This window comes from Choristoneura fumiferana, chromosome 10, assembly GCF_025370935.1.
Source record: "Choristoneura fumiferana chromosome 10, NRCan_CFum_1, whole genome shotgun sequence".
Lineage (NCBI taxonomy): Eukaryota > Metazoa > Arthropoda > Insecta > Lepidoptera > Tortricidae > Choristoneura > Choristoneura fumiferana.
The window spans coordinates 14,026,804-14,043,590 of NC_133481.1; the positions used below are offsets into that span (position 1 = coordinate 14,026,804).

The 16,787-nt window shown below is 38.0% G+C and overlaps 1 protein-coding gene across 1 annotated transcript in view; it reads right to left on the minus strand.

Annotated features, from left to right (window-relative positions):
• LOC141432146 (cadherin-86C-like) overlaps positions 1-16,787 on the minus strand; it is a 185,261-nt gene that overhangs the window by 107,509 nt on the left and 60,965 nt on the right. The gene's annotated exons all lie outside the window — the stretch shown is intronic.

Consider the following 16,787-nt stretch of genomic DNA (forward strand, 5'->3'; position numbering starts at 1 on the left):
AAAGGCCTCCCTATTAGAACGCACAAATGAACGACAACTCGCCACTTGCATCCACCGGTTTCCCGAAACTCTCACGATGTCGTCAGTCCACCTGGTGGGAGGCCTGCCAACGCTTCGTCTTCCGGTTCGTGGTCGTCACTCGAGGATTTTTCTCCCCCAACGGTTCTCTTTATTAGTCTGTCTGTATATCTACATATCTGTCTATTTATTTCTTACCTGTCCACGCTCAAACCTTTGAACCGATTTAGATGATATTTGGTATGGAAATGTAATGAGACCTTGAAAAAGACATGAGATAGTTTTTGTCCCGCGAAATTACAAGATTCTTTGCAGATGAAGTCGTAGGCAACAGCCAGTGTTTTTATAAATGTTATTGTCTAGTAGATTTTTCTTAAACTAACAAAACAACACGTTGCACGTTGATTTTAAAAAGAAAGCACCTTCACCGCGAAGCTAAAAATAATCAGTTCAAAACAATATTAATACTTATTTTCAATTAAAACTAGAGTAATTACCTTCGATAAGCCGACTGACGCCGGAGCAATCATCAGAAGGCGGCCTTGATTGAGCGACCTTTACGAAATGCTGCACCAATCCGTCTTAATATCAACATGTTTCGTCACTACAAAAGTTGAGCAGCTACTACTTGATATCAGAACATCTCTGATGACGTCATGCTCATGTAACCCAGTTGCCTTACTGACATGGCATGATTAGGATCTCCGTGTGATGTGAATGGATAAGTGAGCTTAAATAATAAAAACGGCCAAGCGTGTGTCGGGCCAGGTGCAGTGTAGGGTTTAAAGAAAGAAAGAAAGAAATAGATTTATTCACAACACAGCAATAGACAACACTACACAAGACACAACAATATTATTAAGTAGCGTCGTAGTAGTTTCGTGCATATGTAGGTACATAGGTATGGGATAAAATATTACCTTGTTACCTTGTGTGAACAAGTAATAGTGAATGTGATAGTATTCCTATTTATATGTATTATATATGTATCCTTTATGTATTTACAACTTTTAAGATACTTGTACAAGAACTTATATCTCTACCAGTCTGAGCATACGAAAAGTTACAGCTTTCTAGCACTAACAGTTTTTGAGCTGCAGACAAACGAACGGACGGAGACGGATGGAGATGTCGAAACCATAAGGGTTCGTTGTAGGAATAGGGAGCCCTAAAAATAATGTGTGTTAACTGTACTGGTATGGTGATAATGGATGTTTTCGGCCCTTTTAAGATAAAGTTTTTAATGCAGTTTTTTGCTGCCATGACAACGCTTATAGAATGACGTAAATGTCACAACAAGGTTCTCTGGTAGCCTAGGAGAATCAAATTGGTTGTCTTTATAGTTCGTCTACCATAGAAGATGGAAGATGGCCCAATGATTGCTTTAGTCGCATTGATACACCTAATTTCTGTCTGTGTCTGCGTGTAAGACTAAGACTATCTAAGACTATCTTAGACGTCTACATAATTATCGCCCACTACTCATTACTCAAACCTGTAAATTTAATGTTAAAGGTATATAGTGAAAGCAATTATACATTAACGCATTGATACACCATTTAGTAATGGCTAATGGGTTAATGCTTAGATCGTTAGTCAGTTGTTTTATTGTCGCTACCACAACAAACGCGTTATATAAATGCGTTTATTCGAAAAGAAAGTGGGTTTCTAATCAAAGATAGTTACAATTAATGCGAGATGTGGGTCGGGCCGATACGATAACGCTTTAGTTTTAATTCGGAGCGATCGTGCCCTGTCCGAGGCACAAGGTGCTCGTTGCTTAATACTCGATTGCCATCGCTTGTACCTGCGACGTATTGTTCATCTCTGCTAACTAGGCTTAGGGTTGTCGTGAACTCGTTATTTTTATATTTCTTCGTTAAGAATTAAGTAAAAACACCATGTTTTAAACTACCTATACAGTATTTCGAAGTCACTTAATGAATCATTTTAACATGAAAATTACTTAACAAAGAAATTAAAAATCTATATAAGTATTGCGCCAAAAATATTATTTCTATTATTAAATGATAGCATATCGGATGACTCACGTCTGAAATCTCGATTCTCGTGAACTCGCTTAGCTCGACATGTTTCGGGCTTATCCGTAGCTCTTCCTCTAAAATAGGAGCAACGCGACTCGGCGGCTGCTGCGACACGCGCACTAAGCGCCACCGCTCTGTTCGCGCGACTACCCGACGAAACTAATACCGGCGCACAACTACCCGCGTTTCATCGTCATTTTTGTTATAATTGTCAAATCTAAATTTATAGATTATCTTTTTTGACTAGCACTTTATAGTGATTTTCAAATTTTATTCTCGCGCACGAGTTGACCCTACCGCGACCGATTTACGTCAGGAGCTAATCATTTAACTTGGATGGCTAATGACAGTGGGCAGTATTGTTCCCGCGGCGCTTACGCAACTAGTGTCGTAACGGCTTTGAACTCCAAACTTTCCTGTTATTAATTATGCTCCGCTGCCTCCTTACAGACAGGCCTAAATACTTTGTTTATGCCTTGGGAAATCTTGGACGCAACTGTTTACGAATTGTTGGTCGATTATTTGCTAATCGTTTTGGGAATAAACCTTAGGATAGTGGGGTGCTGAAAATTAAATTGGGAAATAAGAATATATCCCACTTATATAATAAATGCGAAAGTTTGTAAGTCTGTTTATTTGTTTGTTTGTTACTTCATCACGTCTAAACCGCTGAACCGATTTAGATGAAATTCGGTAAACAGATAGTTTGAGTCCCGGGGAAGGACATAGGTTAGTTTTTATCCCGGAAAAATTCATAGTTTCAGCGGGATAGTGAAAACCGAATTCTACGCGGACGGAGTCGCGGGTATCAGGCTAGTTAAAAATAAATGTATATTGGCTTTTATTATGTTAATAAGGGGTTGATTTTAAGAGTGCTTCGAAAATGTACGTTTGACGGGAAAAAATACACTAAGTAAGTGAAGTAAAAGAAAGTAAGGTCTTTGGTTCTGTTACCAGTTATACAACGAACACTGACAAACGCCACAAAGTGTCCCAATTATTTAAATGTGCGTACGTACAACTTCAATGTAATGTATCATTAAATTATTGGAAATATCGTGGGATGTTTTCCTCCCACAAGTAAATAAATATACCTCCCTTTCTCTTATAAGTAAGAAATTGCTTTAAATATAAATTATCAAATTGAACTTATAGCGCAGAAACAATAATAATGAGCAACAAACCAGGTATTTTGTTAAGTATATTTCTTTGTATTTCTAATGACATAAATACAAAGATGTATTTCTAATGACTAAAATAATTTTAATACACGCCAAGCTTTGATATATAACAAGCTTATCTCTACCCTGGCAGATACAAATTTAAACCACAAAAGTGCTGGTTCTAAAAACATGAGATGTAACAAATTATAAGCAAAATGTAATTTTAATTCGTTTTATGTGGCGTTCCGCGAAAAAACATGCGTTTTATTCGAGCCAGCATTCAGATTCGCGGGTTGTCATATTATACGACGCATTTGATTAAATTACACAATTCGGGCACGCGCCATGTGGGCTTGTCAAGTGGAACTGACGCACCACAATGCTTGCAATCACCCCTTAATGGGCCGATACATAAACCCCCACACTCCTGACAAATAAAATGTAAGCATTATCGAACCCGCGGTCGCACACAATAATGCGACGATAAAAACCTAAATGGCGTCACAGCTCAATACTTACGACGTAAAAATAAGTCATGATAATGCATAATACCATTTTACAGGCGTCTCATTGAAATGCGAATAAATTAACATAAACGACGCGACGCTCGCAGGAGCGTTTGCGGAACAACCTAACGCAATAAATATCTGAGTAAATGACGGCGTGGTAAGTTTCATTTGAAGATGGCGCGATTCGCGAGTCGAAGACATAAATAAAGATTTACTGTGGCTGAGTGTGCGACATCTCAGCACAGTTTCAGAAGCGTGAATTACTTCAAAACATTTTTGCCTACGAGGCGCGACCAAAATTTACGCACTCAAACGGTAATGCGTTGCGTTACCCGTAAGATAACCGCTGATCGGCTAACGGCGTTCGGGGGTCGCTTTACCGAACAAGTATTTTTTGCGGATGGTACACCGATTCTACACGGTTTTGAATCTAACGGTTCATGTGAGATCGTGACTGCCGATTACTAGGAAATAGAAAAGTAAATATAAACAAGATTGCAGGCCGCTCCTCGGCTGCGGTGATTACGAAACCATATTAAGCGTAAGTCGGCAATTTAAAGGAAAACTCGTGTTTCTCTAGAAAAAGTATTATACTTTGAATTGGATGTTAAGAAAGGTTATTATGCAGCATGCGTACAGGAGGCAGACGGCGCACGGGAGGCGTATATCGCGCGGGCATCTGCGCTGCGCCCGCGCCGCACCGAGCGCTTTGTTAGCTGCGCGGACAGAATAACAAGTCTATCGGAGCTATTAGCAAATATGAAACCTTCAATTAGATCTTATTTATGGCGAAAGTACCAGAAAAGGCTTGCCTAGGGTGAATCATTCCAACCCAATCCATGTTGCCTGTAATTTATATACAATTTTGGCTTAAGAAACAGTGTTAAATCTAAACCCTTAAATGGCGATCGAGCCATAACTGAAAACGAGCAACTATTCGACTTGTAAATGCATCAGTTTTCCAAGATTTATTCTTGTAGCACTTAGCGATGTTCGCTCCCGACGGAACCACGTACGCGTCTGTTTTGGCACGGTCGCGTGAGAGACCCGGCCATCATGTGGCTCGCTTAATGGCGTGGTGTTGCGTGTTTTAATGTGCAAACGTGAATTTAAAGATACTGCAGCATGAATTATTGCGCCTGATTTTAGTATATAATCTATATGTTCGCGGAGTCGCTTGGGGCTACGGCGCAAAGTTTCCGCGAGAGAATTGTTGTTTATGCCGTGAACAATGACCATACGCAGCTTCGCGTCATAGGTCAGCACTCGAGGGCACAATGATAGATTATACGAATCACGCTGGATAAACGTAAGGTAAATTCTCGAGGGTTAATACATTTATCTTAACAATTTACAATGCATTGGGACACTGAAGTAGCCAGTTTCCGACTACGAGATGAAAGCACGACGGTACCTTGAATTTGCGGCTCTTTCAGACGCAGCAAGAGTGCCGACAAATATTTAATTAATTGCTTTATTGTAGCGCTTCGCATTTGGAAAGCTCGCTTATGCTAGGATTTAGTCGCGGCTATTCAGTTTTATTGCTTGCTTATAGCCACTGGTACGGTTTAGCTTCCGTACTTAGACTCTCTTTATTCGGCTAAAGTTAACATTTATATTTATTTTCTAATTGTTGAGCTCGTAGTACCAGTAAATTATCCATTTTGTAGTGTACACAAACAAGTATTCATTGATTTATGATCCATTGCTTTATTGAACAAAATATAATTGTGATCAGATTGTGGTGTGGTCGCAGCAGATGCAAATTACCTTTCTAATGTATGATCATAGCAAGTTTGTTGCCATTAAATATACAGATTTCAACACCGTCTGAATTTTATTATTTGTGAATCAACGTGATTTGCAAATACATCGATTGAATTATACGAAAAGGACAGGTCATGGTTCATGAGTTTACGATCTGATGATTGCGTGCTTGCAACAATTGGATTTGAAACAACAATTGCTCAGTCGTCAATCTTAGATAATTTTATGTCTGTTATTGATTCAACGAACCCCAATTGTTTGAGATGTATACCACGAACATTATTTACAATTACTTCTTATCTGTGATTGTTTTATTCTCGTTTGGTTAGAAAATATTGTGTCAGAGTGACGTATCGGGCAGCCGCGACCGGTCGCCGACAGCTAGACAATGCAGGAGGTGATTTTAGAGCAATCTAACTTACATAATTTGCTTCTACGTATTTCGCAATCCCACGTTCGGTCAGATAAATGTCGTAACGTTAAAACGGATTAACCGTTTGAAATATTTATTGTCCACGATGTTTGTATATTCCGTCTCGATAGATGATAAATAAATCATGACTGTTTCCTATTTGTTATTTATTGTAAGTATTGATACAGGTTCGTCAGAACATTTTGCCAAGTTCGCTGGTATCGGATCCGCTTACCGGATGCTGCAGGGCTACTACTAAATTAGAAAACCGACGATCGTATGGTACCGTCCCTCTCACTCTCGTATTAAATCATGTAAGCTTCGGCGGGACGGTACAACACGAACTTCGATTTTCGAATTTCGTAGTAGCCCTGCTGCGTTGGTGTGGCAATGCTAAAATGCTCATGCACATTGCAGTCCTTATCAGATGTGATTGTTTTATGCATCCGCGTCCGCTCAAGTCGGGATCGACTAATGGACCCATATCAAATGATTCGTGGCAAATATCTGACTAGATTAAATAACTTCGTAGATCGTGACGAGTCAGGAGCGAGATTGTGAAACCAAACACTTTATTGCCTCTGTGAATATTTTATGTTTTACACACGGTGTGTGGTCTCATTTTATATTAATAAAAAGTTTGTTTAGTAAAACATTTCGATATCGGTCCCAATCGATTTTAATATATTGTTTCTGAGAGTTCGGTCTCAATTTATGTCTTAAGTTACGAAGTATGTTTTGGGAAACTTCATTGTCTTGGTTGGAAAAGTATGTTTTGATAACAGGAAATTGAGAAATGATATAAGTTTGCCTTTTTATCGCCGTTTGGAATACAATTTTCTGGGTTATTGGTTCAGAATAAATATTTAAAGATTTGCTGGCTTGCGGTTCTTAGTAATGAATGGGTGGTTTGCTTTAACCGAAGATTGCTGAATCACGCTTCCCTGGCTTAGTAATTTTATGTGGGAACTGCGATAGGTGGTTATTATCTAGGATGTGTTTCCCGCAGCCGCCACGCGAAATGCTCTTATACATATTGATGATGCGGACGTACGTCTGTCTGGTTTTGAGCTGAGACAGTTCAATGGGCGACTAATAGCCTCGTCTATGCACGTGTAATTACGTCAAGTTGTTCGGACACTCCCCTCATACTACAAGTGCCATTGTGCTCTCTTGCCCGTCAGGAAAGTCTAATCGTACACCTACAGTCAATGAAGATTGAGAGGATATCTCTGAACAATTTGTCAATTATGATAGTTTTCTCTTTTAACTACAGAAGTAACAAATCAAACTTTACACAAGGAAGACATTGTAATAAGATAAAATTGTTTAGTATCTAAACACAGCGTGTGAGTGACAGCCAACGTAAGCCTATATAAATAATCCGTTGGAGCTAGAGAATTGAAATTTAGGAATCATGTACTTGAGTACCTACCACAACAAAGGATTTTTTTTAAACTGTGACAGTTTCATCTCAGAAACTGCACCAAAATGTCTAACATAAGTGTTGACAATAATTCTTTAATTTAGTGTTAAAAAAATAACATGGTGTCTATCTATTGCGTACGAATTTTGTTTTTCTTTCATTAGTTTTCATGATAACAGTCCCAACATTTTAATAAATAAAGCTAATCAATACTTATTGAAGTAACAGTTAGCCTTACTTTGCGCTTTATATGAGTTTGTTTTGGATTGTATCAATAACCGCCTAACGCTTGAACTGCATAATTACGAGTATCTCGTGATCAAATCTACCGAATAAAGAATTACCGATCAGCACCGAACCCCTATGTGAACATGTAATCTAGTTCAATATCTCTTTTGCTTTATTGGAAATGACAAGCCACAAGCTAGAATAATTTTTCCAAGTTATAAATGGGTCTATTGTTACTCACCTATCTTTCGACACTCAATTTATTTCAAATGAAAGCTTTATGTCCCAGTGTTTTACAGGTAATAAATACTTTACGATTGACTATAAACATTCAAAAGATCAAATTACAGAATCAGATTACTCTTCCTACAACGAGTTTGGGCCCGCACCTTATGCTTATCAATGGTACAATGCAAAGATCAGCGGTTACCCGCAACTTTCACTAGCTTTTAAGGAAAGTAGGTAATTACAACACCTTGCACATGTTTGAGCCGTTGCAGCAACTTATGTATACACCTACGAGTACATAACACGAGATCGATATGCACTTAAAGCAGAAGGTACCACAGAAATTAACATTTCACCAACACTTGGTGTACAACGCAGTAGGATAGAGGTTTTGTGAGATGTTATACGTATCATAGATGTCATAAACTTCAGTCAGAGTCCGTGCCGTGCCAATTTTTGAATAGGACTGATCCATCGCTGCCGGTGGGTGTCGTAAAAGGCGATTTAGGGACCTGACGTGAGAATGGGCAGCGACGTTCTCTATAGCAAAGTACGAACTCCGGACTCCGGCACTGCTTTGTTAGGCGAGGGGGAAACCATCACACTATTTTCCCAAGAAAGTCGTCATGAAGGTTCACTATTGATCGTTAATCGACGACCACGATCACTCTGTCAAGAGTGTACCGACTTAGAAGAAGAAAGATCAAATTTCACCTTTTACGTGTACGTTTCGTAGATACATTTACCTCGGCGACGAGCGTTTTCCCTTCGTTTTTTGTGAAACAGGCTGGAAAACGAGCCAAAGAGTTACTTGTTGAACACCAAGGACACCCCCAACGCCGGAGGATTTCAAATGAGTTGCCAGATTAGCATTAAGATGGTGGAGGTGATCCGGACGGATATTGCACATGGCCCATATTCTAACAAAAATTTTACACTTGCTCGCAGTGTCGTATTTATGCAACCCCCATTATTAATGTGCTTTATGAAACGTGGTGGTAAATGAGTATTGCGCGAACACATTTTTGCCATGAAGAAGGTCGTAATGAGCAGGTGCCCGTACTGATGCGCTGCGCGCGCTGCTGCATGCAGGACTACATGGACCACCACATGCACCGTTGCGGCGCATGCGAGGGAGTTGAGGGCGACGTTGCCAAGAGCACAGCCGAAGGTATCAATATTTGGAAGTTATCTTTTCCAATATAAATTTTACTTGAATGTGAAAACATTGTATGTCGCACGGGCGGTACTAGAATTACGAACATCGACTCATTAAAGCCCTCAGTCTTCGACTTCGGGCTTCTTCTAATAGCTCTCGTTCGTAACTATTTACCGCCCTCAAGACACAATGTACTATAACGAGCTGCGTGCGTATTTTGCATTTATGTACCGGTTTTATTTTGATATGCGATTATTTGTTGGTAACGTAACAAATGGGACAAAGTCGTTGTAGATGCCCCAGGATTATAGGTGTACTCGTTATTAATAGCATGCTAAAAGAATGCATCTAGTGTTGTAGTCGAGTGCAAAAGCAGAAATATAATATTAGACAAAATTATGGCACACAAAGTATAAGTGAGTCAACAGAAAATAAAACAGATTCTAGAAAGTAGTGCTAGATTCACGACTAGAGTGTTACAATGGATTGTTGTGTAATTCATACATTCGCAGTTGAACCGGTCGTTTGCGGTGGACTTAAACGTAAACAACAGCTGATTTGATTCTGTAACGGACACGGTACGGCTATCGTACTTAATCGGTAGCGCCTCGTCTCAAGTTGCAGCAACGTAAGCTTATTGCGTGGAACCACAGATCATTTAAATTTTTGTACGGGCGTTTATTCCGGTTTTCGAAGTCGACTGTTAGTTTTGAGTGACGAATGATGTGATAGAAACTGATGGGACGCAAATTCAGTAACCAAACACACATGTGGGTTATGTTATATCCTCGTTACAGCATCATTTGTACATTTCGTATTATATAACATATTAAACGTTGAGAGAGAGAGAGAGAGAGAGAAACATTTATTTACACATATTCGATATACATAAAAATACATTCGATGGAAAAAAAAAACGTTGAATGCTTGAAATATAATAAAAGTAACAAGTTCATCAAAATGAAATGAATCGCATGATTGCTCCTTGAGCTACGAGTAATATGCGGCTTTTCAAAATTATGTGTAGAGGAGACCGGGGAGACTTGTGACAGAGGAGAGTAGCGACAATGTTGATTTTTTTGGAAATTATTAACTGCTATCGAGCTCGCAATAGCCCGAGTTTTTTAGTTCAAGTATCGAACTATCAAACGCGTGCTGTTGCGAGCTTGCTAGCAATTAATAAGTTCTCAAAAATCGACGTTGTCACTACTTTCCTCTGTCACAACTCTCCTCGGTCTCCCCTAAATAGATTTTACTTTCAATTGAACTTCATTTCTTACCCCACTTGACTAGGCAATCTTGTGTAACTAGTCGTCTTCTAATTGCCGTTCGACTTGCAGCCTAGGTACCCAAGTACCTATATCTTTTTCTAACTCAGCAGTGGTGGGAGTGGGATAGCTGAAGTTATCGTACCAGGCGGTTGCTGGGTGGTTCCGTAATAGGGGTGCGTCGGCAACCAGTTTACACGGAAGGACGTTTTAGGCAGCTTGGCAAGCTTTATGCAGCGGACTGAGCTTACAAGGCGGCCTTTGCATGCGTACGCGCGGTGCGTTCAATTAGACTTGTCACGATTTGTGATTTTAAATATCAACGAGCTTCACGAGAGTACTTTGCAGTCATTTATTGTATTTAAAGTAGTAATTTAAATTTGTTTAAGCCGGCGAGAGGACTTCCGGAGGTTTAGTGTGATTAGCGACGTTAAAGTGACGCGTGTAAATAGTTTTTATGTTATTTTTAGGGTTCCGTACCTCGAAAGGAAAAAAGGCACCCTTATAGGATCATTTTGTTTGCTGTCCGTCCGTCAAGACCCTTTTTCTCAGGAACGCGTCTCCACGCGTTGAATCTCCATTCAAGCTGAAATTTATATTCAAGCTGAAATTTATATCAAATACTCAAGTCTGCTGTCCCTTGGAGCTGTGAAAAAATCAAACTTTTAAGCCAACGCAATCAACTGATACAGCCGTTTATGCTGCAAATTTTCTGAACTCGCAAGGGAATCAAAACCTACAGGGTACTTATCGTGAACTCAGAATCTTGAAATTTGGTACGAAGCAACGTCTTATAGTACAGATAAAGGAAACATTGCGAAAAGCATACATTTTTAGTTACACCAATAATAAAAATATTTGTACGGAACCCTCGGTGCGCGAGTCCGACTCGCACTTGGCCGGTTTTTTGTTGATGGAATAGATTCGTGATTTGGTCATTTTTAAACAGGTCTGACCTTCATAATGAGAACCAGAAGGCACAACTAATTTGTATTTATTACCTAGTATACAATAAGTGACAAAATGATATAAATTAAAAATATACATTAGTACGGTCAAGGACTTTAGTTTATGAAAACCATGGAACCATTTCACAGTACACATCGTAATGACATCACATTAATTAACAAGGAAAATCGTAATGACTTTTCCTTTGAAAGGGTTCCATGATGGCTCATGAATTAATGTCCTTGACATTACCTTGACATTAACTCGTGAGTCTACTTATTCAGGCATGCAAAACTATCAAATAAAATAATTATTATCAATCTCAGGAAGTAAAAAACTACGACAGCAAAAGTAAAACACATGTTAAAAGTTATTTAAAGAGTCATAACTCAGTTGAATATCAGTTTCAAATATTTTCGGTTACACCAACCGCAATTGGTTCGCATACACCATAAATCAAAGGCTGTAATCAATAATGTTCAATCAGATGTTTGCGTAAATGGCTATGATTATAATGAATTCAATCAATCAGAACGTTATGTGACCGATCTCGCCGCCCGACCACACTCCTACGCATGATCGAAACCCATAACTATGATAAATATATTCCAGCCGTGAAAATATCATTCGCTTTCACAAGGTGGTACTTCAATTGGCCTATTGTTATAACAAACAGCTTTGTGTTTTGTCGTGCTTGAATTGAATTTGTGCTAAAATCAAGTACTCACTGATAAATTGAAAGATTTCGACTCTTTCTTTTAGATCTGTCACAAACATAACGATCCCAAACCCCGATTTGTACGTGCTCGATTTGGATCGTTTAGCGTCTCTATAAAACTGGATTTGAGGGTGCCTTTTTTTTCTAAAAATAGCTTTTAAAAAGGCCAATGAAAACGAAAAATGTTTAAAGTGAGCCCCGGGAAGGATGCCGGCGATTATCGGGCGTCATTACCGCGCGACTGGATGTCGCCCGGTTCGACGGTGTGTCTGTGCGAATAACCCGCACCTCTCTGTTTGGGGCACGCCGTGGAATATGAGGAGCGGGTAGCGGGAGCGGTATAATAATCTTTATTAAATCTTTCATAAAAATACAACGTTAACATACTTACGGGCTACACTTATTACACACATTACCCTGAACTAGGAAAAATCCTAATTCTTAATGTAAATTCAGTGTAATTTAATCGTAGTACTACAAAGGAAAACTTATATTAACGTTGAGACATAATTGCATGCAAAATTGGCTGTCTTACTAAAAATTGAAATAAATTGTTTATTTATGGACTTTTATGGACTAACATAAAAAGAAAATTCCGTTTGTCTTCTCATTTGTTGTAAAACAGTATTTTTTTAATTATTTTTAAATAAACTAACCTAACATAGACTACCACAATTCCATAAGACAAAGTTTTCGAAAATTCTGAAAGCCGCATAGTCTTTGAATAATGTAGTCATGACTATCAAACTTTTTTTTACGACGAGACACTCGATTGTAAGCAACTGTCTAAATAAGTACATATGACTTGTGACCAGTAATGTACCTACATAGATTACTATAATAATAATTAATGTTATTTCCACTCATTAAACTAATATTTGTTCCTTTAAAAATAACAGAGTTCAGACTAACTTAACAAATATCAGACGGAAGTTTCAAAAGCTGTTCAATACAGTAATATTTAGGTAATCAACAAAGCGCACAATCAGAATGCCAGCTACAAACTTACACAACATGTCACTTTTATGAAAGTTACATGTCTTTCATCTCCACAGCTATGAGGGCTCTCAAGCGCCACTTCAGCTAGTTTACCTTTGAACTTCGTTTTTCATGCCCCCTGAAAGAATTTGACTACCAAAGCAAGTTCTTTGTTTGCAACTTGTTGTGTAGAATACTTCACTTTAAAGTCTTTTCCTAGAAATTCTGCTTTGAGCAGTTTTGTCAGCTGCATCTTTTTACAGTGCACATAACAGTAAGACTTGCAGCACTTACGGGTATATGTAATACTCGTATCTGTCGGTACTTTTCACGAGAGAAATTTGAACTTTAAAAATTGTGTTGTATTGTCTACAAGAGACACAGCCTTATAATCCCTCGATTTATTAGCCAATTCCGTGCCCCCACTCTCGAAGGCTATCAAGATTGCATTTCTAGACTACGCTTCAATTTTGTTATCCATCGCGCGATTCGAATACCTCGGTTTTCGCATGCTTTTACAAAGCAATCAATGGACATAATTGCAATCTTTTTACTGGAACTTTCAAGGTATTTTATGGTGGAAGATCTGTCTTTAATTGCAATGTGGCTGGAGGGAAGATTTCGATTTCTATTCTTTATAAAAATGCCTGTTTAATGATAGGTTCGGTCAGAAAGGGTAGTTTATTTTGTAAGACATGTAATTACTGTGAGTTGGTTTTAGTCTGCAGGAGAATTAATATGTACAGTTATTTGCCGATCTGTCCAATAAAGTTAGGGATAATTGATACGGCGGTAGAGCTCGGCTTGAGTGTGAATAATCTGAAATGTATTGCAGAGACAAGATTTAATGGCGCCAGTAGAGTGTGTAACGTAATGATCATTACTTTATCATTAGTATCCTTGCTATTTGTGTGGATTTATTAAGAAACGTGGTGTTTCCTCATTGCTTGAGTAAATAAATGGTTGTTATTCTGTTATTCCAGTTAGGTACTTCAATAAGCTTTAAAATATAAGATGCAACATGACGATTTTATCGTATAGTATTTAACTTACAACATTTTAGGTGCGCCACTCTTATTGTACGTCGTCCTCAGTGTAGTAGCATTTCATAATCATGGGTTTTTCGACATTGAATAATCAATATAATTCGATGTTTAAAGCGCGCTTAGCTTTTTGTATATTGATAGATCACATTCACGTCTAGGTCACAACCTACTTCCAACAATAAATATAAACAACCTTGATAATAATAACATCAAAAGTTATTTGTACGCAAATTCTTTGTACACTCACCCGTGGGGTTTAAGTCTGTAACGTAATAAAGTTGCATAAACACCTAAGTTGTTTAATTACGGTGACAAACAGTCACAAACTAATTTGCGATCACCTTAAACTCGTATAACACGTGATACGTGGTAACGAATAGGCTCGCATTTCATTTGAAATTTGCAAAAGCAGTCAAGCTTATTTCGCGGCATAGAGGGTCATAATTCAGTCTCAAAGGTATAAACAACATTACGCTTACTCATGACGGAGTTACGGGACGAGGAAACTGTCGAGTGTGACAATGAACCGCGCGAAAATCTAAAATCATTCGCGTGACAGAAATACCATCTGATACTAAATGAGAAGTGGGTGAGACTGTTTTTCCATTTCCGTTGTTTAACAATAAAGTGAACTTGCTAAATGGTGTTACTATAACATTTTTTAACGAGTCACGGTTAGTTGACGCGCAAGAATATCGCCATCATGAATCTATAAATTACGTCACACCAATTATGGCCATTTTTAAATCTTGCCTCTCCTTTCTAACTGCATGTATTCAGTTTTCAGCCATTTATTGATATAAAGAATTCCATGCAATACAATATAGTTTAATTCAGAGAAGACTAATACAAAATTTCAAAAAGTATAAATTCTATTTCAATCAATTTTTTAATTATATAATAATACAATAATCTAATTTCTTATTAGATAGTATCTGCAATTTTCATCCCTTAGAAAATATGTCTAATAATATTATGTGTATGGTGCCGAGTGTACGCTAGAATAAAATAAAAAAGTAAGATGGTAGATAATTACTACGTTGCCGTTATTCACTTTGATTAACTTGGATAGTTAATGACTAAAAGTTTATTGCATATTGCCATGGAAATGCAGTTTTACTGTACCTCTAGAATAAGAATCACAATGCTGAATGTTGATTAATGTATAGTGTGCAAGCATTCTTGGCATAATATCAGTTGTTGCTCATTAAAAATCATATTCATGATCAATGAATACAAGATTCAATTCTTAATTGTTGATTGAGTGCCGTCAATTAAGTTACTTTAATTTAATCTATAAATAAGATTGTGTAGTGTGCGTAATAATTAAAAAAGATGACACATGTAGTTTGCGATTAGGTACTAACTATGTACAAAAGTATATTAGCCATTTATATCCGATTATGGATGGAATGGAACACGATAATTCCAAAACAAATGTATGTATACATTTAAATGATGTATGCTGTGTCAATGTATGTATGTGTCCATGCCCTTTTTCTACAATAAAGTGTATAAACAAACAAACAAACAATAAGTGTATGTATTATTGGAAACGTAATAAACTCATACCGTTATCCCATTATGCATTACGAGGACCTCGTTCGGAGCTGTGGGACCAACAAACATTTCTCAGCCATGCAAATGTCACCGAGCACGTGTACATTTCGCGCCAACGAAGTAATTTGTCTGTTATTTATTGTCAACAGCTAGATGTATTTCGAAAGGCGGGAAATCGTGAATTTATACGGCGCCACGTGGGTGTGTTATGACAATGCGCAAGTAAGCATTGTTGAATTGTAATGACGTATGTGTCATCAAAATTCCTACATATACAAGCCCTTTTTTACTAAGATGACAGTCTCGTTATCTGGTGCTCGCTGCGAGTTGTCACGCCTTGAGAATACATCTTGCTGTCACGATGTAAGTAATGTATTAGGAGCGATACAAGACAAGTTTAAAAGATGATGGGTATTTATTTCTCTTATCAACATGGAAAGTTGTAAAAGATAATCCTGAGTGTCTGTAATTGAAATGATTAAAATTGTACTCCCTTTTTAGGGTTCCGGAGCCAAAATGGCAAAAACGGAACCTTATAGTTTCATCAAGTCCGTCTGTCTGTCTGTCTGTCCGTCCGTATGTCACAGGCATTTTACTCGAAAACTACAGTGTATATCAATGAAATTTGGAGTACAGATGTCTTGTCGAAGCCGCTATTTACTTTTGTAGTTAAATTACAAAAATAAATATTTATAGGGGGGGGGGGGCACTCCATACACGTAACAGAAGTAACTCGCATCAACGTGTGGCACATAGTTCGACAGCTCTTTTGAAAAGATAGTAAGGTTTCTCAAAAACTTTTTGATTAAGTGAAGATTTCCGGAAATAATCGCTCCCAAAGTAGCAAAAATTGTGTCCCCCCCCTCTATCTTGTAAACCGTTTGTACAACAAATATGCAAAATATGGAAAGGTAACGCTAATACTTTCAACGAAAATGGGTTTCAACATGATCGAATCTACCGTTTTTGCGTTATTGCCGAAAAACTGCGCTTCTCAACAAAAGGACGTAAGTGCCGTGAAGATACGCTCTTTTTCTGGTAATAGATTTTAAGACTGTAGTAAGTGTTTTAATTGTGTTATAGCGCACATACACGCGCGCATTTACTTAATTTTTTTCGTAATGGCTACGGAACCCTATCTTGGGCGTGTCCGACGCGCTCTTGGCCGGTTTTTTACTAATAGTATAAGTATGTATGGTAAGAATTACATAAACACTAGCGACATGTGACTGCATTATTTTTTTTTTTTGATGTACTTATGTTTTATGATACAAGTTTCATTGCAAATAATTGATTCACGCGTTACCTACTTTA